We start from the raw sequence: 23,598 nt of genomic DNA on the forward strand, positions 1-23,598 counted from the left end.
AAACAGATTATGATGCTTCTTAAATATCTAGCTTCCTGTTATCTGTTTTGGAAAGATATAATTTAATTTATTGATAATTTATCAGCAAACAAAGGGCATTGTCTCCTTAACAATACCTATTGTTCTCCCACATATCTTATAGAGCAATGGAGAGTAAACAATAATCTCTGTTATACTCTGCATAATTGTGTTCTACTTTATTTAGCTACTTTAGTTAAATTAGGAAAGATATAATTTAATTTATTGATAATTTATCAGCAAACAAAGGGCATTGTCTCCTTAACAATACCTATTGTTCTCCCACATCTCTTATAGAGCAATGGAGAGTAAACAATAATCTCTGTTATACTCTGCATAATTGTGTTCTACTTTATTTAGCTACTTTAGTTAAATTAGGAAAGATGAGATTTAAGAAACAGAACTTCTTTAAATTTTAAGCTTACAGGGCTTTATTTCTGGCCAGACGTCCTTTTTGATACGTTCATCTTCAAATGGAATACTAGCATAGCTGAAGAAGAACGGATTGGTTCTGCCAATGCCGTAACTGGGAAGTAAGTCAATTTATAGAGCGGCATCTTCCTGGAAGTATAATATATACAAAGTAAAAACAAAGAATCATTGATGACAAGAATTATATTATTACAAATTATGAAGTATAAGACAATTTAAGTAAAAAGCATCAACTACTAACTACTCGCATAGCTATTTGTATCTTTATATTTTAATATAGCTTAGATATAAAAAGAATATTATTTTTGGATGTAATAATGTATAAACTTGCGCCAAATATTATAACAAAATATTGCACTTTCTATTTAAGTAGGATAGACATATTACCGGCAGCATATCTTTTTTCTATAGCAATGAAATTGTTTATAAAAAAGTTTATAAGAAAACTATCAATTAATGCAAACAACGCACTTCAAAATATTAATTACATTCGCGCGATTCGTTATCTCTAGTATTAATTTAACCATATGGTTCTATACACCCAAGACCCTCTAACAGTAATTTAGTACCATTACTAGTCGTATGTACAATGTATGTTTGTATACAACTTTCGTAACTACAAAACATTCAGCAGTGATTATATATTCCTCCAAACATAAGAAACATTTTCTAATTGCATACTTAAATTTATCGATCAATTATGAACATATGATAACATTTATTTCTTTCAACTACTAATTTTCAAATCCTCTGCTGTTCCGTTAATTGAACGACGCGCCGACTTTTCGTACAAGTATCTTGTATCTTATCTGTATTATTTAGTTATCAATAAAGAAGAAACATTTTCCAATTGTAGATTTAAATTTATCGATCAATTATGAACATGTAATAACATTTATTTCTTTCAACTACTAATTTTTAAATCATCTGCTGTTCGGTTAATTGAAGGATGTCGGCTTTCTGTAGAAGTATTTCATATTTATTATTTAATTATGAATAAGGAAAAAACATACAAAATATAGTTTTTAAACGGTTTATTGTTCATAAAGAGAAACTTTGACTCAGGATATATATACTATATATATACTATTTACTTACAATTTTTTTTTTAAGACTTCAAAGTCGAAACAAGCACAGGAAATTTCCAAGCCGGTTAACAGAAACTTGAATGAGACAAAAATAACCTTTAGATCTCTATATGTTCTTCTTCCCCCCTGTTGCTTCCACGTAACTCTTATCCTATTGGTGGAGCTGTGCTGATATGTGAAATTATGACTACATAAAAACATCCGGAAAGACTCATTGAATGATTTTATAGTTTAAGGTTAATAAATTTCCATAAATTAAAGTTGAAAATTTATGAGAACATGTTTTCTGTAACAAAACTTAGTAAAAACAAACTAGTAAGGTTTATAGATTCTTTAAGGATTATGTATGTATTCATAAACTAATTCGTTAAACATCGTTCGATAAAACGTCGAACAACACACAACATTGAAGCGCGAAATTTCAAATTCAATGAAAGATAAATAACAAATATTGCGAACAGATGATATTAAATTTACAATAATCTCATGTAAGAAAAAATAAAAGGGATAAAAGTAGTACAGAAGATAGAAAAATCTATAAAACTGGTGGCTGGGAAATAGAAAATATATAAATTTATGTTATTAGAGTTTAGTACTTCTGTCGATCAATGTGTTACGACCGTTCGCGGGGAGACGCAGTCGCAGTAGCGAGAGGCGTAAATTCTCGCTATGATTCGGTGAATCGGCGCCGCGAAGTAGTCGTTCCCCTGTTTCGGTTAAGATAAGAGGTGGTTAAATGAATATGACACAGTATAGTAAGTTATATTTCACCGTTTATTCCAACAACTTATAACGAAGGCAGTTACGCTGGTGCGTATGTACGAGATTTTTTTTTTTTTATTTATTTGTTGAAATTACAATCTATTCTCGCGTTGAGAATATGTACGAGATGAATGAGTGACTGATCTGTGGGTGTGTCCTACCCGGTGGAAGGATATTGACCGTTCGAAGGATGTGAAATCAGAACTGTCTTGGGCGACGATGCTGTCTCGGAGGAAAGCTAAGGATGGGTGTGTCTAGCGCACGGGACCATCGGATTTGTTGGTGACGATTTTAGTTAGGAGAGTGAAGGAAGTGGCTTCGTTGTTAATTGGTTAACGAAGGGTCTTAACCGCCCTCGAGAGAAAGTGGTTAGTGGGAGGAAAGTTGCAGCATACGTGAGAAAAACTAACTTTCCCTTGTTCAGTCGGGGTAGACAATAGTCTTTAGAAATTCTTCGGAAACAGACGTTTGTTTGGTTTGAAGGACCTTTTCTAGGAAATCTATGAGATTTATGGAAGGTACTTGAAACTATGGAGGATACGCTGCGAGTATCCGGTGACATCTGGTTGCCATATTGCTCGCGGTGCGACGTAACAAAATGGAATAGAAAGATTATACCACAGACGAAATTATACTTTATACTTTATTATTACATTACATCAATTGACATCTTTGGAATTACAACGATTCGATACACATTTTAACTAAATATTTTGCAATGAAACACGTATTATTAAACAACATAATCATACTAAATTAATTTAATGTGACTATTTATTATTATTATATAATAACACAGTGATGAAAGAAATAAACTGGTCAAGTAATCTAAGGAACGATAATACGTATCTATGTCAGTGACAGTGAGAAAAATTCAGATATCTGTACTTAAGTGATTACACTTATAAGTATCATTATATATTATATAAATATGATATTTCGAATGGTATCATTTATCACTCATTAAACAAGAGTGTCATATCCAGAGAAATGATTTTACATATCTTAATCTTTGCTTTGATTACGATAGTAATAATTTCTATCAAACTTGATGAGGAAGATACATGAATAATTATCTTAAAGGTGAAAATCTTGGCAAATTCATTTGTACATAAACTAACAGGAATGAATTTTAAAGATACACTCTGCTCTCAACAATTAAAGCTGTCTTGTCGCAACAAAGTTTCAATAATTTTTTATGGACAACATGGCCCAGTTTGCACAAAGACTAAAAATTTTAACATTAAATTTGGATAAAAAATCTTACGGTAGAAGGAATGATATATCCTTCATTTTCGCCAATAATCTGGTCGAATTTAGTCAAGTAAAATGGTATTGTTTCGTTCAAAAGTTGATTCTTCCTCGCTTCCTTCTTTTCAGGATTCTCCTCCATGCGATAGTAGCAGATAGCTGAAACCAACCGTTACGTTCATTTGTGTTTTTCCCCCCAAACGAAGAGAAAATAAGTTGTGAAAGAAGGAGTAGCCTCTCAATAGTTCCTACAATTTCTTCATTCTCTTTGCTTTCTTCAATATTGCCTCAACAAGTTCCTGTGGTTCACGATACTTGAAATATATACAATGTTACCAGCGTGGAAATTGTCTTGGAAACTTGGAAAATCTTTCAAGAGGAACAACATTGATAACTGAGATTCGAGAAAGGAAAGGTAAGTAAATCCTTGCTTCTACTTAGAGCTTTTTTATTTACTTCTGACGAGTAAAGTACTGTTATTAAAATTTGATTAAAAGTACCAAGAATGTCGAGATATAAAAAACCATTTGTGGAAAGGTCAGGAGAAGCAGAATTATCGAATAAACGTTATATAACTCTTAGTGATTAAGTAAGAGAAGAGAAACGAGAAAAAAGTCTTTTATCTAGGTCTTAATAAAGTATACTATATTTATCTCCATATCAAGAATAACAACAAGATATAAACAGTCTTCTAGAAATTGAGTAAATATTACATAATTACATCTTGAGCAATATTTTGCGTCTTAGCTTTTGCTTAAACATTATGATAATCTTAAATATCTGTAAATTCTTCACAGACTCTTTGCATCTTCTATACAGGTATCTCATGATCATGTGATAACACACAGGAAGAAAAAATAGAGGAAAAAACAGCGTAAAAAAAAGTTGCGTAGGAGTATCGTCGCACTACATCATTCGACAATTGATGCACGTCATGGCGATCGTCACGGTTTAAAGCAGGCCATCAAAAACACGTTTGTTATCGTACGGAAAAATCTGCGACGTTCCAGCTGTTCAGGTGCATCGAATTGTGAATCATCGGCGGTACGAAGCAAGGCGAGGGGCGTAAATAGAGAAAGAAGAGAAGAGAAGGATTCGCATAAATGATAAAATATAATCGTTCGTTCCTCGTCGATGGCGGATGGATGGCTTTAATCGTGGACGATATCGATACGATTATATTTTATACATTTGAAACAAATATAAAAGACAAGCAAAAGCCAGAGATACGATCGTTATGATATTATTCAATCGGTAGCCTATTTACCTCGTTTATTGTTCACCTTCTCTGTCTAGTAATAATTTTTCGATTCGACTGGCGTGACGTTACGTTGGCGGTGTAAAAACACGATTTTAAACACCTGCGGATAGTTGCATGAGTTCCGAGCGATTCCATTCCCTTCGATTTATATTTATGCGATCAACGCGCGGATCGTTAACGCATTATGCAGACAGCAGATGTTACGTAATCACACATATCGTAATTGGAAATTAGTAACGTTATCGCGTACCAGGATCTTCCTGTCTTTGATCATTGAGTAACACTTCGTTGTCCTCGCTCCTTCCGCGGATAACCAGCGTTTATCATATAGAGACAGGGATTTGCAAAGAATAAAAGTTGTAGAACGTTGAAAGGCGTTGAGAGAAACGTGATGTTATCCCGTTATTCGTTAACGCAACGCAGTTAAAAAAAATCCCGTAGGAAGATTACGATAATAGATAACCTGAGTCGAGTGTTTGTCGGGGGATCTAAAAGATTCTTTCGAGTTGAGCGTCTGAGATTGCAGAGAAGAAAATTTGGAAGCCATCGAATTCGTGATGTCGATAGAAATCTTCAGTTGGAATCGTTGTATCATAACGTAGTCTGCTTATTGTCGATAAGAATTTACTAAACTAAAAGTGACTACTAAAAGTTTCTATCCTCTAAATTCTATCTACGATTCTATAATCTAAAAACTGACTTTTGCAAACAAACTGTAACATTCGCTTAACGGAAAGACATACGTATCTTGTTTGTACTCGTCTTTTCACAATGAATTCTTGAACGTCTGTCTCTGTGGTGAGACAAATGCAAAGTCATCTCATCAGTTACTCACCTTGCTTCAAATCTCCAAGAGTATCGACGAGCACGTCGCATATCATCGCATCCCATTCGTTCTTTCCCATTAGATCGTACTTCCTCGCCAAGTATCGCGCCACAGCGTTACTCTGCGCTACCGGTTTCCCGTCTATCTCCAGCACAGGCAGCTTTTTATAAGGCATTGCTAAGAACAAACATGGCTCATATGAACACTGTGTAGAGGGAAACGATCGATAGGAAATCACAACACAGCTTCCGAGGCCGTTGCGTTCTTGTGAATAGATGAATCGAAATCATTTCGGTTTTAATCAACATGGCCTAGTAAAGAAATACAGAAATGTCTTCTTTCTCCTTTTTTTCTTTTCTTACGATTACGATGGACAGGGTATCGCGTGTTTTTGACTGTTGGGAAGAACCTAAAGTTTTTAAAATCAAGGATAAAAGATAATACCAGACACGGAAAAAATATTAGAAAATGTACACGGTTCTTGTAATGAAAATTGAAATGCAAGGAATATAAATCGAATGTCTATTGCGAACGTAATTTTGTGTTTTACACCGACAGGATTGATTTACAGACTTACGTTGATTTTTTGTTTCTCTATTTGCAAGCGACATATAAGATTATATCGAAGACTATGCTGCGTAAAACTTTTATTATACCATTTACGATAGAAATGTCGCAACAGAAGATCGAATTTTATGTCTGCTTTGTTCTTTCGACTTTTTAGCTATGTTCTTGTTCATTTCCGAACTGATTTCAATTTTTTATCCTTTTTTTCCGACAAGTCCTAAAAAGTTTTTAAATTAACGAGAAACGTAGAAGTATTTTTGTATTCCTATTTTAAGTCACCTATTTACGGTTTTCTCAAAATATTCGAAATGCTTCGATTCATTGAAAACAATAAAGATTGCAACACAAAAATTCGAGAATCGTAAGTGAATTAAGTTGGTATTCGATAAACACGATATTACGGAAGCAAAACTTAATGAAAAGTTCGACTTTATTCCGTATGAAATTTTACTTTAAGTAAGTTTAGCCTGCACGTGAAACGAAAGTTTTATATACAGAAAAGTTTGAGTAAATGGTAGATACCTGAGAGTTGAACGATGAAAGTAAAAATCGATTCTTCACGCTTACAATCCTTGTATTCAGGCCAGAGTTCTTCGGGGATCCTCTCGTCGGTATACTCGATGCCAGTATATGCAAATATGTACCGTATATGTTCGGCACGACCACGGGCATTGAAGTAGATTAGTTTGTAGGTATGTTCGTCGCTCATTTTCCTTGCTCTGTCAACTTATCGAGAAAAATGTTACAATTAACTCGTGTAATTAACAGACTGTGTGCGTGTTTGTGCGTAGAGAGAACAATTTATTTATAGATGGAATAATTCGTATAATACGCAAAATAAATCATTTAGAAGGCTGGAATATGTGTTTTTGAAACAATTAATTATGTCGAAAAATATTTCAAACGAGATATAATTATGAAAAAAATAATAATTAAATGTATGTAAATGTATGTAATAATAGTTAAATGTATGTAAATGTAATAATTAAATGTAATTAGTTGTGAAAAAAATAATAATAAAAAGTAAATAAATGTAAAAAAGGAATTAAATGTAATTAGTTTCTTTATACGCACGCGATATTATTGGCGATATATGACGGTCAACTTTATTTTTTAAATAGATATATTTGTACGTATATTTTTAGATATAAATACATATATTATATAGATATAATAGTATATATAATATATATAATAATATATATGTCGAGTCTGAATCTCCGAGTCCGAGCTCGAGGCGCCCTCCCGGGGAGGGCTCGCGGGAGGTAGCGGTTCTGCGTTGAAGTTCTCCATCGTCCGGTCGCGCGTGGGGTACCTTTATTGTCGATAGTTACACTAGTGACGAGGGCCTCAGGCTTGATAACGAATCCGCGGCCAACGGGAGGACTATCATATAAAAAGCAACAGGATACACGAAATAATATAATTCTGACTAGGACAACATAAACGCAAGAAGTGTTGATATTGAAAAAAATATTTAATTTTGTATATAAATATTTTCATATTTAAAAAAGTTTCCGGAAGCAGGAAGATTTACAAACAAATAATATCATAAACCGAATGTTTCATGATCCTTTTCTAATTAGAGTGTGTGACAGCATGTGAGAACGTTTCTTAAAAATATGACTTATTGCAATTACTTAATCGCAATTATAAACGATTAAGACCTTCTCACAACGAGGCAATCTATCCAAAGTATAAAACTCGTTATACTTGATGAGAAAACAAATCTCTACTTAGGTTTCATTTCGTTTCATCGCGTTCATAAAAAGTGAATTTGTATGAACACATCGTGCAATTTAGTAATTAGGACCGTTGATCTCGCTGCAACATAGATGGATAGAAAAAAGCCATTTAAAATGATACAACGTCGGGAAGACAATTATGAAAATTATAAATGGAACACAAGATAAAATTGTTTAAGATTAATTCTTCTTTTTTTTTTTTTTTTAATCGCGAGTGTTTGCAAACGAAGTTTCAATCTGTTTACAATGATAGCAATGAGAGGAGGATGTCTATGAAAGTTATAAATGCGATATTGAATAACATTTCTGCGAGTGGGTTTGTTTTTCGTTACAAATGTTTTTTAAACGAATCTGCAATCTGTTGGAAACAACGGAACAGTAACGGGACGACTGATAGGGAAATAAAAAAGATCGCGTTTTATTTGAACAGACAAATCTTTGAAATCTATTCGAAAGTCTATTTGAAATGGTACGAGCTCGAAAAGAACGGTGAATACTATAGAAGAAGGATTAATTAAAATTCTTATTAATCTGTACGCTTTGTATATTAAATACCTTGATCGATGCCAAGATAACAAATTATTATACAAAACAGTGAAGTATCCACGTCTGACATTAATATTGAGTATTACCATTACTGTAATTTAATTTTTAACCGATCCTGAAAATTCCTTAGAACGTAAATAGTATAAAATGTTACTGTGCATTTCAAGATTAAATGCACTGTAATTTAGAAACAGTTATGAAGCGGAAACAAATAATTTATTCAGAATAAGAATTCTACGTAATCATGTTAAAAAAAAAGAACGTACTTAAAACGCGTTTAAACTCCAAATATGTAAAGACAATAAGGGAAAAAAATTAAACGAAGAATCGTATTTTTTGTAAATTCACACAAGATTTTATCTAAAAAAAAATTAAGATTTTTTGAAGAACGTACAAGACGGAACACGAACAATAAAAAAAGGGATGTTAAATACAAAAAATAGATTGAAATTTAGATTATGAAATATAAAAAAAATGATATTGCATAATTTACAATTATTTTCGATAGCTTACGTCAGTATGTTGGAGTGTAAACTATAAAATATTCAAAAACTGATACCATTCAGACATAATTTAGAAAAACAATAAATTGCGGAAACCGATAGTTAAAACTCGATACGATCGATACTCCAAAGCTCTAATCCTAATAATTACTCAGCAATAATAACCGATAATTCATGTTGATTAATGTTTGAACTCCGTTTTTTTTTCTGTATGTGTATACAAATTTTGTACAGTTTGATAAAGCGAAATTAAATTATCATCCTTTTGTACTACTTCAAACATTGAGATTTGTCATCTTCAAGGTCGATCACACATAGTTTCAGATTGCGGAATTGCAAGGGTAATTAATTTTGCAATCGGTTTTCCTTTGATATAGATGTGAATACAAATAGCCATTGATTGACAATATACCGAAGCAATTCTAGTTTAATTTGAAGTCATCGATCCTTTGATATTTTTGGAAGAATAGTAAAAGTACAGAGAAAACAAGAAAAAATGGCGTTAACTAAAAGATAGCTCCAATGTATGTCATAAATATTATCTATATATCATTTGTAAGATGTAAGTGACCAAGATATCGAATTATACAAAAATGTATGTAATGATTTACTTGAACGTTACTTACATTATGTACATGAAAATTTGATCTTTTATTAACTAAGTTATTGATCGACAAATGACTTCCTACATAATTCTCCCTGAACTGAAATGCATTTTTTTTTTACGCAAGCCTTATGTGTAGCTAGTAACGAGCAAACAGATTAATTACTTTACACACGGTCGTATCTTGTTTGCTGTAGGCGAGTTCTCTCGTGTAATCAACGAAGTACTCAACTTTAAAGCGATAACAGAAGAACATTATTGTATCGATAAAAATCATGCTTTTTTCAAAGAAATATGTAACTCGTATTTTTTTTAAAGCAACCCTCATAACGTATTGAATATGTAAGGAAATTCGAGGATTTGGGAATACAAATTATTGACTATATTTCCCATACAACAGTTATACACCTATATTCCTCTCTAAGAACGTCTTGCACGCACGCTGGTTGCCAACCGACTAGCCTAGATTCTTCTAACATCTGGCAACAGTCTTTTGTCTCCACTGAGTCCTTGACGCCCTCTAACCCTTACACACACACTCTCATGTACAGTGTAAATGTATCACTTCCCTAACACGCCTCCTTACATTTATACTGTACACTTAATTTTATTTACATACTTGTCGAATTAACAAAATATTTGACATTTATCGCTTTCTTTACATTTCTCTTATTTTACATTCATCCATGACCTAAACCTTTCAAATTTCTCTCTACACAGTGCCTTCGTAAAAATATCCGCAGTGTTTTCTTCTGTACTTACTTTTATTATGTTTATCTTATTTTCCTTTACGTACTCGTGAACGTAGTGGTAATGAACTTCGATGTGTTTAGAATTTTTTGTAAAAGTTCCGTATTTTGCTATACTCATTACTCCAGAGTTATCCTCATAGATTTTTACAGGGTTATCGTCTACATTTACATCGAAGATTTTCATTAGTTCTCTGATAGTCATTACTTCGCTCACCGCTTCCGATAGAGCTACATACTCTGCATACGTCGAGGCTTTTGTCACACACCTTTGTTTTTTAGACTTCCATCCAATTACATTTCCATACAATCTAATTACATACCCAGAAGTCGATTTCCTATCTATATGATCTCCTGCCCAATCAGCGTCCACATAACAATCTATCGTTTCGCATTTTTCATTTCTTTTATAATGTAGCCCTAAATCTCTAGTCCGGTACAAATATTTCAATATTCGCAAGGCATATTTAAAATGTGTCTCGTTACAACAATCTTGAAATCTACTCAGATAATTCACACTATAACTTATATCGGGTCTGGTATTTACACTAATATACAGCAATGCGCCAATTAAATTCTTGTAACCAATGTCCTCTCTATTTATCTCAGCTTTTTCAATTTTTAAGTTGGTCTCCATAGGTGTACAGTACAATTTGCTGTTATGTAATTTATATTTGTTTGCTAATGATTCTATGTATTTCTTTTGGCTTAATCTCATTTCATTTTTTTAATTAATCATACTCTATATTTATTCCAAGATATTCTTTTACTTCACCTAAATCTTTCATTTCAAATTTATCAGTTAATAATTTTTTTTACACTTTGTATCTTCCCTTTGTTTTTACTACAAATCAACAAATCGTCTACGTATATTAACAAATAAACAACATTTTCTCCCTCTCCATAAGTATATAGGCACAGCTCTATATTGATCTTTTTAAAACCTAATCTCGTCACATACTTATCAAAACACTCATACCAGTCCCTCGGACTTTCTTTTAACCCATAAAGCGCTTTCGATAATTTACAAACTCTATTCGTTCCGTCCGCATATCCCTTTGGTTGATTTACATATACCTCCGAGGTTACTTCACCATTTAAAAAGGCAGTTTCTACATCCATTTGCTCAATTATTAATCCATTTTGACAACAATATGATAGCAATATCTTAAAGGTCTGATTACTCGCCACTGGAGAATATATGTCATCGGCTACGTTTCTTTGTTGAAATCCCCTTACCACTAATCTAGCCTTATACCTGTCCTCTGATTTTTTCGTGTAAACCCATTTTACATCTAATACTTCTTTGCCTTTTACCCTTTCTACCAATTTCCAAGTTTTATTCTTATAGAGACATTCTATTTCCTTATCCATAGCCTGTTTCCAAACTTCATTATTTTCGCAACCAATCGCCTCCTCAAATGTACGAGGGATATCTACTTTACAATAATTTGCATGAATCTCGCAAATATTTTCCTTTTCTGGATACCTTACTGGAGTTTTCTTAATACCTGTAGATCTCCTAGGAGTGTTTGAGCTTTCAATACTACTATTATTTTCATCTTTCCTACCTTCTAACTCTTCCTTATCCATACCATCCAATGAATAGTTATCTTCGCTATCATTTCTATCTGCCTCTAATGAATTTTCCTCAAAACCGATACATTTAGTGTCTGTCTCAATGACCTCTACATGTCTAGCTATTGTTATTTTTCCACCTAATAAGACTCTGTATCCTACTTCACTATATCCTAATAGAATTCCCATATCTGCCTTCTTGTCCCATTTGGAAACTCTTTTTTGTTCTGGCCTTCTTACAAAAACTTTACTTCCATATAGATGTAGATTTTTAACACTTGGTTTTCTCCCGAAGAATATTTCGAAAGGTGTCTTTCTTTCTATAGTATTCGCTAATATTCGATTTTTCAAGTATGCCGCTGTACAAACTATTTCCGGCCAGTACCTTTTATGTACTTTCGCTTCCGCTAACAAGCAACGCGCCATGTCCATCACTGTTCTATTATACCTTTCCGCTGTCCCGTTTAATTCATGTACGTATGTTGGGCAATTATTTATTCTTATACCTTTATCCCTAGCAAACTTATAAATTCGATTATTTAAATATTCTTTACCATTATCGCATCTTAATATTTTTAACCTCTTGCCCGTTAAATTTTCGGCTTCATTTACGAACTGTACGAAAGAATCAAAGACCTCATCTTTTGATTTTATACAATAGATCCTAGCTATTTTACTATAATCATCGATAAATGAAATGAAATATTTTTCTCCATTGAATCCGGTGGTCTTAAAGGGACCACATACGTCCGTATGAATAATTTCCATTATTTCCCTAGCCTTAGTTCGATTATTTTTGAAAGGTAAGTTATGCATTTTGCTTTCTATACACACCCTACATTTCAAAAGTTCCTTTTCAAATTCATTCGGTATGCCAGTCACTAGCTGCTCTTTACCCAAAATCTCTAAATATTTAAAATTTACGTGTCCTAGCATCCTATGCCATCTTTCCTTTTTACTCACACCACTACGTTCGGCGCTGTTTACTAAGTGCTTCTTCCCTTTCAATATACTTTTTATTCTATATGTCCCATTTTCTTTTCTTAATTATGTGATCAGTACAACCGCTATCTAATAGCCACACTATTTCGTTCTTACTTATCTCATTCGTCTCACTGCTGTTTGCTGCGTGCGCCGTTGCTATCCATATGCCTGCTCTTGAGTTTCCATGCTCGCCCGTGCCGGTTGTTGATTGACGATGAAAGTTTCCACGTCCTCTGCTCGTATTGCCTTTGTTCCCTCTTCCTCTGTTTCGACCACGTGTTGGCCCATGCCAATAGCCGTTACTGCTTTCCGCTTGGACGCCATTTTGACACTCTCTCGCAAAGTGTCCTAATCTTCCACATCTGAAGCATCCTTCCTTTTTTGCAGAAAAGGCGTTGGTTTGCCTTTCTCCTCGATTGGATTTATTTTTCTTCTCTGCTACCTCTATTTTATTTTTTACATACGCTACCATTTGATCCTCTTCTTTCAATGCGTCTATTATGTCCGCTATGTAGCTGTGTAATATCGTGATGTAATATGTTCACAAAGAGTGGACAATAGAGATGTTAATCAGACAGAGAAGACGATTGTGGCTTAACTTGAACTATTCATACCAAACGTACAGAAGACAGCGCAATCCACACTCTCTCGGCAACGCCACTCGCAACCTCCGTCTCTGCTCGACTCGCACTCGGCTTCTCGACTCGCACTCTCGTTCTCGACTCGCACTCTGCTTTTCGACTGACTGTTGTCGCATTCCATTGCCCTTTTCCTAGGCCCACCGCACACGTGTTCTGCAGACGCTCGTGGCCAGGGTCACGTAGGTCTTTTCCACGAAACTATGCACTTGAAAAGACCGATGACACATTGATGGGCCCGACGGCGCCTCGGCTCTCGCGACACTGTTCATAGTTCGTCCGATATTGCCCAGGCCTTTCGTCCACGATACTACAGCTGTATTCTTCGGGTAACGTATTCAGCATGTAATTCAGCTTTTCCCTCTCACTTACTTGTGCGCCCGCACTTTTTAATTCATTGATTAATTTTTCGAAATCGTTAAAGAATGATGCTGAATCACTGTAGTTCTCCAGTCTTATGTTTTCCAATCTCCTTCTGCATACGATCTGCAGTGCCGTCGACTCTTTCAAGTACATTTCATCGAACCTTTTTATTATATCATACGCCGTTTTTCCTTCCCTAACATACTCCAATTGTCTGTTCGATATTGCACTATAAATTATATTAATCGCCTTCAAATCCTTTTTGTCCCAGTCTTCATCGTCTCTTTCGTTCTTCATTCTAGTTGTAACAACCTCGCATTCCTTATATTTGAGAAACATCGTGATTCTTTGCTTCCACATTCCATAATCCTCACCATCGAATATAGGTATCATGATTTCCGATCTCTCCATTTTAATTGATTCCTTTTTTTTTTCTTTTCTTACTCAAGCGTTCCTACGTGCTCGAAGTATATTTTTTTTCTGAAAGTTTTTTTTCTTTACTGAAAACTCACTCGCAAGATCGTAACCACGCACTAAATATCTTGCAAAACTAGTAACCACGCTCTGCTACCATGTTAAGGAAATTCGAGGATTTGGGAATACAAATTATTGACTATATTTCCCATACAACAGTTATACACCTATATTCCTCTCTAAGAACGTCTTGCACGCACGCTGGTTGCCAACCGACTAGCCTAGATTCTTCTAACATCTGGCAACAGTCTTTTGTCTCCACTGAGTCCTTGACGCCCTCTAACCCTTACACACACACTCTCATGTACAGTGTAAATGTATCACTTCCCTAACAGAATAAAATAATCATACATTTTTTTTTCTTCAACATTTGTAAAATACGATATTATCAAGATCACTAAGCAGGTAATCTTCAATTCTTAATTAATATAATAAAAAACATAATTAATGATTGTTTGATGGTTTTATTATTATCTCTATAATACAATAGCACAACATCGTGTCAACAGTTTATATAGTTCGTATGTTTCTGTAGGAATACACAAATAATAGTTCTCTATCACAACGTAATCTAAAGGGAAAACCCTAACTAAATGACAAAAATATCGGTAATAACTGGAACTAATGAATGTTAAAAGCAATCAGTATATTCCATACAAACTTCCATCAACACGATTCGTTCTTCATTCTCTCAACACACTAAGGCCGTGTCACGTCGATTCGGGGTAATTTCACGTTCCGCACGCAAGGTGAGAAATTCGTACTTAAATTTTGATTGTTATTAGAAAATTTATTGAACACTGACAGAGTAACAATACAGAATGGTCAAACAGCACAGAAAAGAATGTTCTTACAACGACTCGAGAGGTACTTTTTTATATCAAGGACCCGGCTCCTGTGGAGGGGCTATCGCTGGATGCCGGTCACATAGGGTTTCTATTACTGCTTAGCCATCATATTGCTGACCAAGGTATGTGAGGCATAACCATCCTTTCGTTGCGTTCTCACGACCACCGGGACATTCCCCCCTCCTTAGCTTCGCTTTGCTCCGCTAAAGCGTAAGGCTCTGGTGGGGCTTCTAAGTTGAATGATCCCCTCATCTTCGTCTTCGGTGATATTTTGGAAGGTGACCGTCCTTGGTACTGTTGATGTTTGATCGATCCTGTTTACGCGAGCGGTAGGGCAGAGTATTTTGATACGTACATTTTTAGGAAATGATCGGCGTAGACATTCGAAAAGTTTACATTTGTACATTACATATATTGTTCCTAGTCCTAGGGCTATGATTCCTAATATTTGTAGTGTGGATATGCCATATTCCTTCAATGAATTTATGCGTCGCTCAAATTGCAGGGTACTGATTTGTGTTTGTAATGTGTCGAGGTTGGCTTTATATTGGTTAAAATTGTGAGTTACTTTTGGAGCTGTTTCTAATATTTTCTCTAATATTGGAACATCTGTTTCTTCGAAGCTGTATATGCTATTCTTAAATTTGGTTTCGTAAGAGATATTTTTATGTGATCCTCCTATTTTCATAATATTATGATCGTATGTGATTATGCACCCGGTTTTACTGCTAATTAAGCTTGGTTGTCTAATTTCTAGGATTTTATGTGTCTTACATAACACGTCGATTTGTACATTTTTCGCAGGAATAATAATATAATGGTTTTCCGTCTGCAAAGGTACGAACGTCAATTCTTCCAGCTTGAAGACAGCAGTCGGGCAAGTTTTGACCGTCTGTCGATTAGTAATTAATTCTGATCTGCATTCAGGTGAATCGATTCTATTGTGACTCGGTTGAGTTCTTTTACAAATGTGGATGATTGCCGTTCGTTTACAATATTTGTTTAAGTAGTGACTATCGACAAAGGTGTATTGTTCTGAGTCGGTTAGAGGCAAAAATCCGTTTCTATTACAGGCGCAATGAATACAGAGTTTTGTTTGGAAGGTATCGGGTAAATTTTAGTTATTTTCCATTCATCGTTTTCCAAAAGCGGCACAGTTATTGTATATATAAGTTTGTTATCTCTTATCCATACCTTTAGTTTGCTTAGATCTATAATTAGTTGAAAGTTTTGAACTGAAGGTTCGATATGGTTAGTCATAAAGTTTTGTCTCGTTATTTGGTCAAGTGTTTTTAAGAATTATTCGGGTTCTATAACTTGTGGGTTTATGATTCCTTGTTTCCCTAACATAACAGTGTTAAAAATTTCGTCGATGTTTATATGGAGTTCTGATATGGTAGATTCGGTTTGAATTAATAGGGAGACTAATATTTCGTTTTTTTCATTGTGGTTTTCAATCTTGTGTATATCGTTGGCTAAGTTTTCAAGTTGATTTGTTTTGGTATTGTCTAGCACGCGTTTGATGAGTGCGGTTTGGTTACTAAGAATTGTTTTTATTTTATTGTTGGAATCAAATAATGTATCGATGTTCTTGTTAATGAGTTCTAAATCGTTTTCGTCGAGAGTTTCGAATAAAGTTTTGGATACTGAGCCTATGACATTGAGCAATCCGCGTTTGCTTTTATAACGCAATAATAATTTGAGTTGCCGAGTCAGGTTTTGAAGATTTCTGTACTTAAATTTTAGGCTGCTTATTTCTGGTATGTAAGCGCAAGGTGGTTTACATTGACGGTCTATTAAATCTATTACGCGTTGTAATCTATTAACTTGGTCAATTGGATCGTTAAGGCCTACTATAAGGGTGATATCTATTTGTTCGTTGTACAGATAGCAATTGTCAATGTGTTCCAGGAATATGTTGGCGTAATTCAATGGTTTTACTTCTAGATCGCTTCTAATGTACTCGAGTGTTATGATGATCCATATTATGGTCTTCTTCCTGAAAGGTAGGGTTTTAGCCTGTTACCGTGGATTCTTTGCGTGTGACCGTTGGAATATTCGATAAGATAGGTGGGTGGATTGGATGAGAAGATTTCTGCAGGTCCTAGCCATTCGTGGTCTAGCTTGTTAGTTTTGTGATCGTTATGTACCCATACTTTATCTTTTACTCGGAATATCGTCTGTGTTTTAATAATTTTTCGCATTTGACCCCTCTGGTATCGCTTTTTGTTAGATTCGGTAACTCGTCTTGCTTTAGCTATATAGGCGTTGTGTCGATTTTTCCAGAGGTTAAACAATTGTTCTCTGGTTAGGCTAGGAGTGGTTGATATTGAGGATGGCATGTTAGCTTGTCGTCCAAATGTTAGTTCGAATGGGGTATGTCCGGTCGTCTCGTGTACTGAAGTATTATATCCCATGCATATTAATTTTAAGTTTTCATCCCAGTCGTTCTGTCGGTCGGTCGTACAAGTTCGAATAAGGTCCTTTACTACGGCATGCGTTCGTTCAAGGGATCCGTTAGATTGTGGATGGAAAGAAGTGGTTTTTATGTGTCGGATTTTGAAAGCCCTTTCAAATGTGTCCATCAATTTACATACGAAATTTCGTCCCATGTCCGACAGAATACTTTTTGGTGCGGAAAATATGTACACATAGTGATCCAAAAGTTCGTTAATGATTGAGTTGGCTGTTTGGTCTTTTAAGGGTATGAGGATGAGATATTTGGTTAATTGATCTTGGATAGACAGGATAAACTGATTGCCCCGTTTGGTTTTGGTGAGAGGTCCGAATATGTCCATTGCGATTTTGTCATTAGGATTAAGCGGTGTGTCAGTTATCATAGGTTGTTCCTTGGCCCTGATACGATTTAGCTTTTCTCGTTGGCAGGTTTCGCAGTTTTGTATGAATTCTGTAACGTCTTGTTCTAGGTTTGTCCAGTGATGGTGCTCTTGTATTCGTTTCACGGTGCGGTGTATACCTAAGTGTCCTACTAATTCGTTATGATTTTCGCGTAGTATCGTTTGTTTTTGTTCGTTATCGTAGTCTACTGGCGGATCTTGTCCAAATATTAATTTAATTTGAGGGAATCTAGTTGTTAGAAACCTTAGCATGAGTTGAATATTTACCTTTTCTAACGTGCTGAAGCTATTGTCGTTTATTCCTATTTGTAAGCGTCCGGTTCGGTGTTTAATAAAGTGTTTGGTTAATTGACGCAACCAATGCTGTTCGTTAAAGTCTCCCAGTTCGGTCTTTGTAATTTGTTTAAAGTGTGGTCTGTTAGGTTTTTGGGTTATCGGAGCTGGGGTGATATTGATTTTCCAGTCTATATACTCGTCATAATAGTCCGGGTTTTCTACATTGGGTTGGATTTCTTCATTAGTGATAGGATACAATCGGGATAGAGCATCTGCAGCTGTATTTTCTTTTCCTTTTTTGTATTCGATTTCATAATCGTACTCCTCGAGTCTCAAACGCCATCGCATGAGTCTCGATGAGGGGTCTTTAACATTCTTTAACCATTTCAAGGCTTGATGATCGCTTTGAATTTTAAATTTTCTACCAAGTAGGTATTGTCTTAGTCTTTTGATTGACCATACTATTGCTAATAACTCTTTCTCGGTTGTGGAATAATTCTTTTCAGGAGGGTTCAAAGTTCGGGATATATAACAGCATGGATGTCCGTCTTGGGAGAGTATTGCTCCTAACCCTTCGTTACTTGCGTCTGTTGTTAATGTGAATGTTTTGTCAAAGTCTGGATATTGTAGTACAGGGGCTTCGCAGAGTTTTTGTTTTAGTGTGTCAAATGCAAGTTGTTGTCTATCGGTCCAGTAGAATGGAGTGTCCTTTTTTGTGAGATCTGTCAATGGTTTTGCGATTTTAGAAAAATTACGTATAAATTTTCTATAGTATCCAACGAGTCCTAAGAATGACTTTATGTGGGTCGCGGTCTTTGGTGTTTTAAAGTCTTTCACGGCTTGAATCTTTTTGGGATTAGGCTTTACTCCTTCCTTTGTTACTACGTGTCCTAAGTATTCTAATTCCGGTTTCAAAAATTCGCATTTGTCCGGTTGTATTTTTAATCCTAAATTTTGTAGTCTGTCTAGTATAATGGCTAGATTTCGGTTATGTTCTTGGATGGTGCTCCCGAATATTATAATGTCATCCAGGTATACGAAACAGTTATTTCCTATTAACCCCCGTAGCGCGGTATCCATCATACGTTGAAACGTCGCCGGTGGAAGTGACCTTGTGGGCTTGAGAATGCAGTATATCTTTTGGAATTTTGCTCCATAGGTATCTGGTGAAATCCTGACGAGAGGTCTAGGGCCGAGAAAAATTTAGCTTTGCCTAAGTGCTCGAGTATTTCGTCCGAATTTGGTAAAGGATACGCGTCTTGGTCTGTTTGCTCGTTTAATTTTCTAAAATCTATAACGATTCTCCATTTTTGTTTGCCTGATGCATCTAATTTTTTTGGAACTACCCAAATTGGTGCGTTATATGGACTGTCCGATGGTTCTATGATTTGTTTGTCTAACATGTCGTTGATTTGAGTCTCGATTTCCTTTTTATGACATTCGGGCGGTCTAGAAGATTTGATGTTTATAGGTTTGTCTGTCTTGAGTGTGATTGTATGTTCTGTCAAGTTGGTACATGGTAATGAGTCTGTTTCCATATTAAAAACGTCTAAGTAATTGATGAGGATTTTCTCAAGGGGTTCTCGAAGTTCTGGATCAATATGTTTGGTACGTATTATTTGTGCGAATTTATTAATTTGGCTTAGTTTATCGGGTTTCTTTATTTCGTTTGTAATGTGACAGATTTGCTTACCAGTGTTGATGAAACATACTGTTGTGGGCTTTCCTTCGATGTATTGGGCTGAGATTAGAGTTTCGCCTGGTCTTATCTTGCTATCGGTTTCCTGGAATGGTAATATAATTTCGTCCAAGGTTAGTTTATTGTTAGTGACGCTGTATTGATACTTTGTAAGGAATGGGAGTCCGATTATTCCATCTTCGATTAGGGGAAAGTTGTTAGGGACTACGTAGAATTGATGATTTTTCTTGAGCATGGTTAAGTTGCAAATTTTGTTAGTGGTATGTTTGTCACTTCCCATTAGGAAGGTTTTTGGGTTAGAAGTTTGGACGTTTAGTGAGGCTTTTTCTTTTATAAGGTTGATTCCTGCTCCGGTATCGATGAGGAATCTGGCTCTTCCTCCGTCTCTTCGTTGCAGTACGATTGATAGTAATCTTCCGGTGGTGGTGCAGTTAACTCGAGGTAAGCTTCCTCTGGGTTCTCCGTTGTTTGGTTTACTCGAGGTGGAATCTTTCCTTGGCTGGCAAATGGAAAATTTCGAGAGTAGCATTTTTCGGCTGTGTGTCCAATTCGTAAACACTTTGGACACTTCGGTTTCATGCGGTCGTCTAATGGTCGGCTAGGTAGCTGAGCAGAAGTTTGTGGCTGTGAATCGGTAGTAGTTCGCTTGGATACTAATGTAATGTTGTGAGATTGATTCTTTGGGCGGTTGGCAACACGATTTGCTTCTCGTAACCATTGTTCTCTATCAGCTGCTAGTCGTTGGGCAAGGTTCAGGTTCTTTGGATCGCTAGATACCACCATCTGTCCTATCTCGTATCGTAAGTTGAGCAAATATGTTTTAAGTGCTTCGCGTTCTTCAATATCTATAGCTACGCGTCGTTCTGTTGGTGTGCGGTTTTCGTTTTGGACTGCATAATTTAATTCGTTTAGCTGTTGTCGGAATCTGGAGTCAAAAGATTGTACACTTTCTGTTGCCCCTTGTTTTAAATTCTTTAATTTGTCCCTACAGTTGCTAATAGTTGTTGGTGTTAATACGTGTTGTCTTAAGCATGAATATAAGTCTTCGAACGAGTTGATTTTTAGATATCGTATGTTTCGTTTCGCGTTGTCGGTAATCTTTTCGATCAGTATGAGATCTAATAATAGTTCTCTGTCACTTGCCTTGCACCTAGCTCTTGCTTTGCGGACCGATAAGATGAAATCTTCAACGCCTACGTCATCTTGACCACGTAGTGTCTCGACAGTTCGTATGGCCTTATCTGCCTCGAGCCCTCGATCTTCGTTGTAGTTGTTTATTGGTTTAATCGCGGCGCGGCTAGATGCGGCTCGTGGTCTTTGTGACGTGTTCGGTCCGTCAGTTTCGTCATCCGTTACGTTATCAGCAGCGGTTTCTAAATGGGCGTTTATTTGCGACTGGTCAGTCTCGGTGTCGTATTTTATTTCCATGGTTTTTGCAAGATCGCGTATTTCTTTAGAGCGATTTCTATCGCTAGTTTCCGCAAATTCTTTTATGTTTTTAATGTTTTGATCGGTGCTGTTTCTAAAGCTTCTAAACTCGTGAGTTAGGCTTTCAAATTGTTCAATCAGGGTAGCGATTAGTTCGTTTTGTTTAGCGGTACTCTTGTCAGTTGGGTTCATGCTGAGAAATATGACACTTTCGGCGGAAGAAGAGTCACTATCTTCAGAACGTATTTCAGGCTTACGGTTTCGATAATGTACGAAAGCCAGCTTACCGAGATTCTTTGCAGATCCTTCTTTTGATCAAGGAGGTGACCGTGGTCCTTCGCTGTAGAATCCGTAGAGTTCCCGTTGAAGTTTCCTCTTGATGCGATGAGTGGATCCTGGCAGGATCGCCAATTTTGTCACGTCGATTCGGGGTAATTTCACGTTCCGCACGCAAGGTGAGAAATTCGTACTTAAATTTTGATTGTTATTAGAAAATTTATTGAACACTGACAGAGTAACAATACAGAATGGTCAAACAGCACAGAAAAGAATGTTCTTACAACGACTCGAGAGGTACTTTTTTATATCAAGGACCCGGCTCCTGTGGAGGGGCTATCGCTGGATGCCGGTCACATAGGGTTTCTATTACTGCTTAGCCATCATTTTGCTGACCAAGGTATGTGAGGCATAACCATCCCTTCGTTGCGTTCTCACGACCACCGTGACAACAGCAATCTTTAAACGCTTATAAAACCATAAGCAATCGTGAAGTTTAGAATTCGCTAATTGGGCGTCTCTCAATCCAGTTTTTGATCTTGGGTAGAAGGAGGACCTTTTTCTCCAGCAGCTTCAGATTCTCGTAATTCTCGATCAGATCAGACTTGTACATAAAGTTCAAATAATCGAGCAGAGCAACGAATGTTAAATCAGCCCAAGAGAGAGTACCATCGTAGAAGTAGCCGTCATTTTCCTTCACTTGCTGGTCCAAACGTTCTAAAATGAACGGCAGCGTCTCTTCAGCAGCCTTGCGTTTTGCAGCTTTGACCTTCTCGTCCTCCTCATAGTGGAAGGCGGCAATTTCTGAAAATTTGTTTTCAGTTAAATACTGAAGATAGAATTACAATCCTTTTTAATCCTTTGTCTTGTATTGTTGACATACGTGTATCGTTCGATTAAATCAAATATTAAATCGGATTTCAACTAATAAATACCTGAACAGATATGTACTATCTGTTATCAAGATTCTCATAAGATTTATGCAAAACAGCACTGGATACTCACTATGACGAATATCATGAATAGTATCAACAGTGGCATCAATATGAAGATTTGCCCAGTCAGTCTTTCCAGTTAAGTCATATTGTTTGGCTAAGTAACGGCAAATAGCTGTAGACTGAGCAACCTTCCTTCTATCAGCTACGAGCATAGGAAGCAGGCCATAAGGAGTCACTAAAAACATACAACTAATAGAATCAAAGATTCTATCGAACAAACAGATTATGATGCTTCTTAAATATCTAGCTTCCTGTTATCTGTTTTGGAAAGATATAATTTAATTTATTGATAATTTAACAGCAAACAAAGGGCATTGTCTCCTTAACAATACCTATTGTTCTCCCACATATCTTATAGAGCAATGGAGAGTAAACAATAATCTCTGTTATACTCTGCATAATTGTGTTCTACTTTATTTAGCTACTTTAGTTAAATTAGGAAAGATGAGATTTAAGAAACAGAACTTCTTTAAATTTTAAGCTTACAGGGCTTTATTTCTGGCCAGACGTCCTTTTTGATACGTTCATCTTCAAATGGAATACTAGCATAGCTGAAGAAGAACGGATTGGTTCTGCCAATGCCGTAACTGGGAAGTAAGTCAATTTATAGAGCGGCATCTTCCTGGAAGTATAATATATACAAAGTAAAAACGAAGAATCATTGATGACAAGAATTATATTATTACAAATTATGAAGTATAAGACAATTTAAGTAAAAAGCATCAACTACTAACTACTCGCATAGCTATTTGTATCTTTATATTTTAATATAGATTAGATATAAAAAGAATATTATTTTTGGATGTAATAATGTATAAACTTGCGC

General features: G+C 35.7%; 1 long non-coding RNA gene and 1 pseudogene across 3 annotated transcripts; one reads left to right on the forward strand and one right to left on the reverse strand.

The window, feature by feature from the left end:
* The first annotated feature begins 2,253 nt into the window (after positions 1–2,253).
* LOC117216115 lies at positions 2,254–4,752 on the forward strand. 3 transcript variants are annotated; one of them, XR_004489302.1, is made up of 3 exons: positions 2,254–2,293; positions 3,681–3,966; positions 4,371–4,752. It is a non-coding gene; the product is annotated as an uncharacterized LOC117216115 (long non-coding RNA). The 3 variants fall into 3 exon arrangements; XR_004489301.1 differs by lacking the exon at positions 2,254–2,293 and adding an exon at positions 2,308–2,348; XR_004489300.1 differs by lacking the exon at positions 2,254–2,293 and having other exon boundaries at positions 3,020–3,966.
* Positions 4,753–22,223: 17,471 nt separating this feature from the next.
* LOC117216114 lies at positions 22,224–23,390 on the reverse strand (annotated as a pseudogene).
* Positions 23,391–23,598: the final 208 nt, after the last annotated feature.

This window comes from Bombus bifarius, unplaced genomic scaffold (genome assembly GCF_011952205.1).
Source record: "Bombus bifarius isolate JDL3187 unplaced genomic scaffold, Bbif_JDL3187 scf7180000010172_frag, whole genome shotgun sequence".
Lineage (NCBI taxonomy): Eukaryota > Metazoa > Arthropoda > Insecta > Hymenoptera > Apidae > Bombus > Bombus bifarius.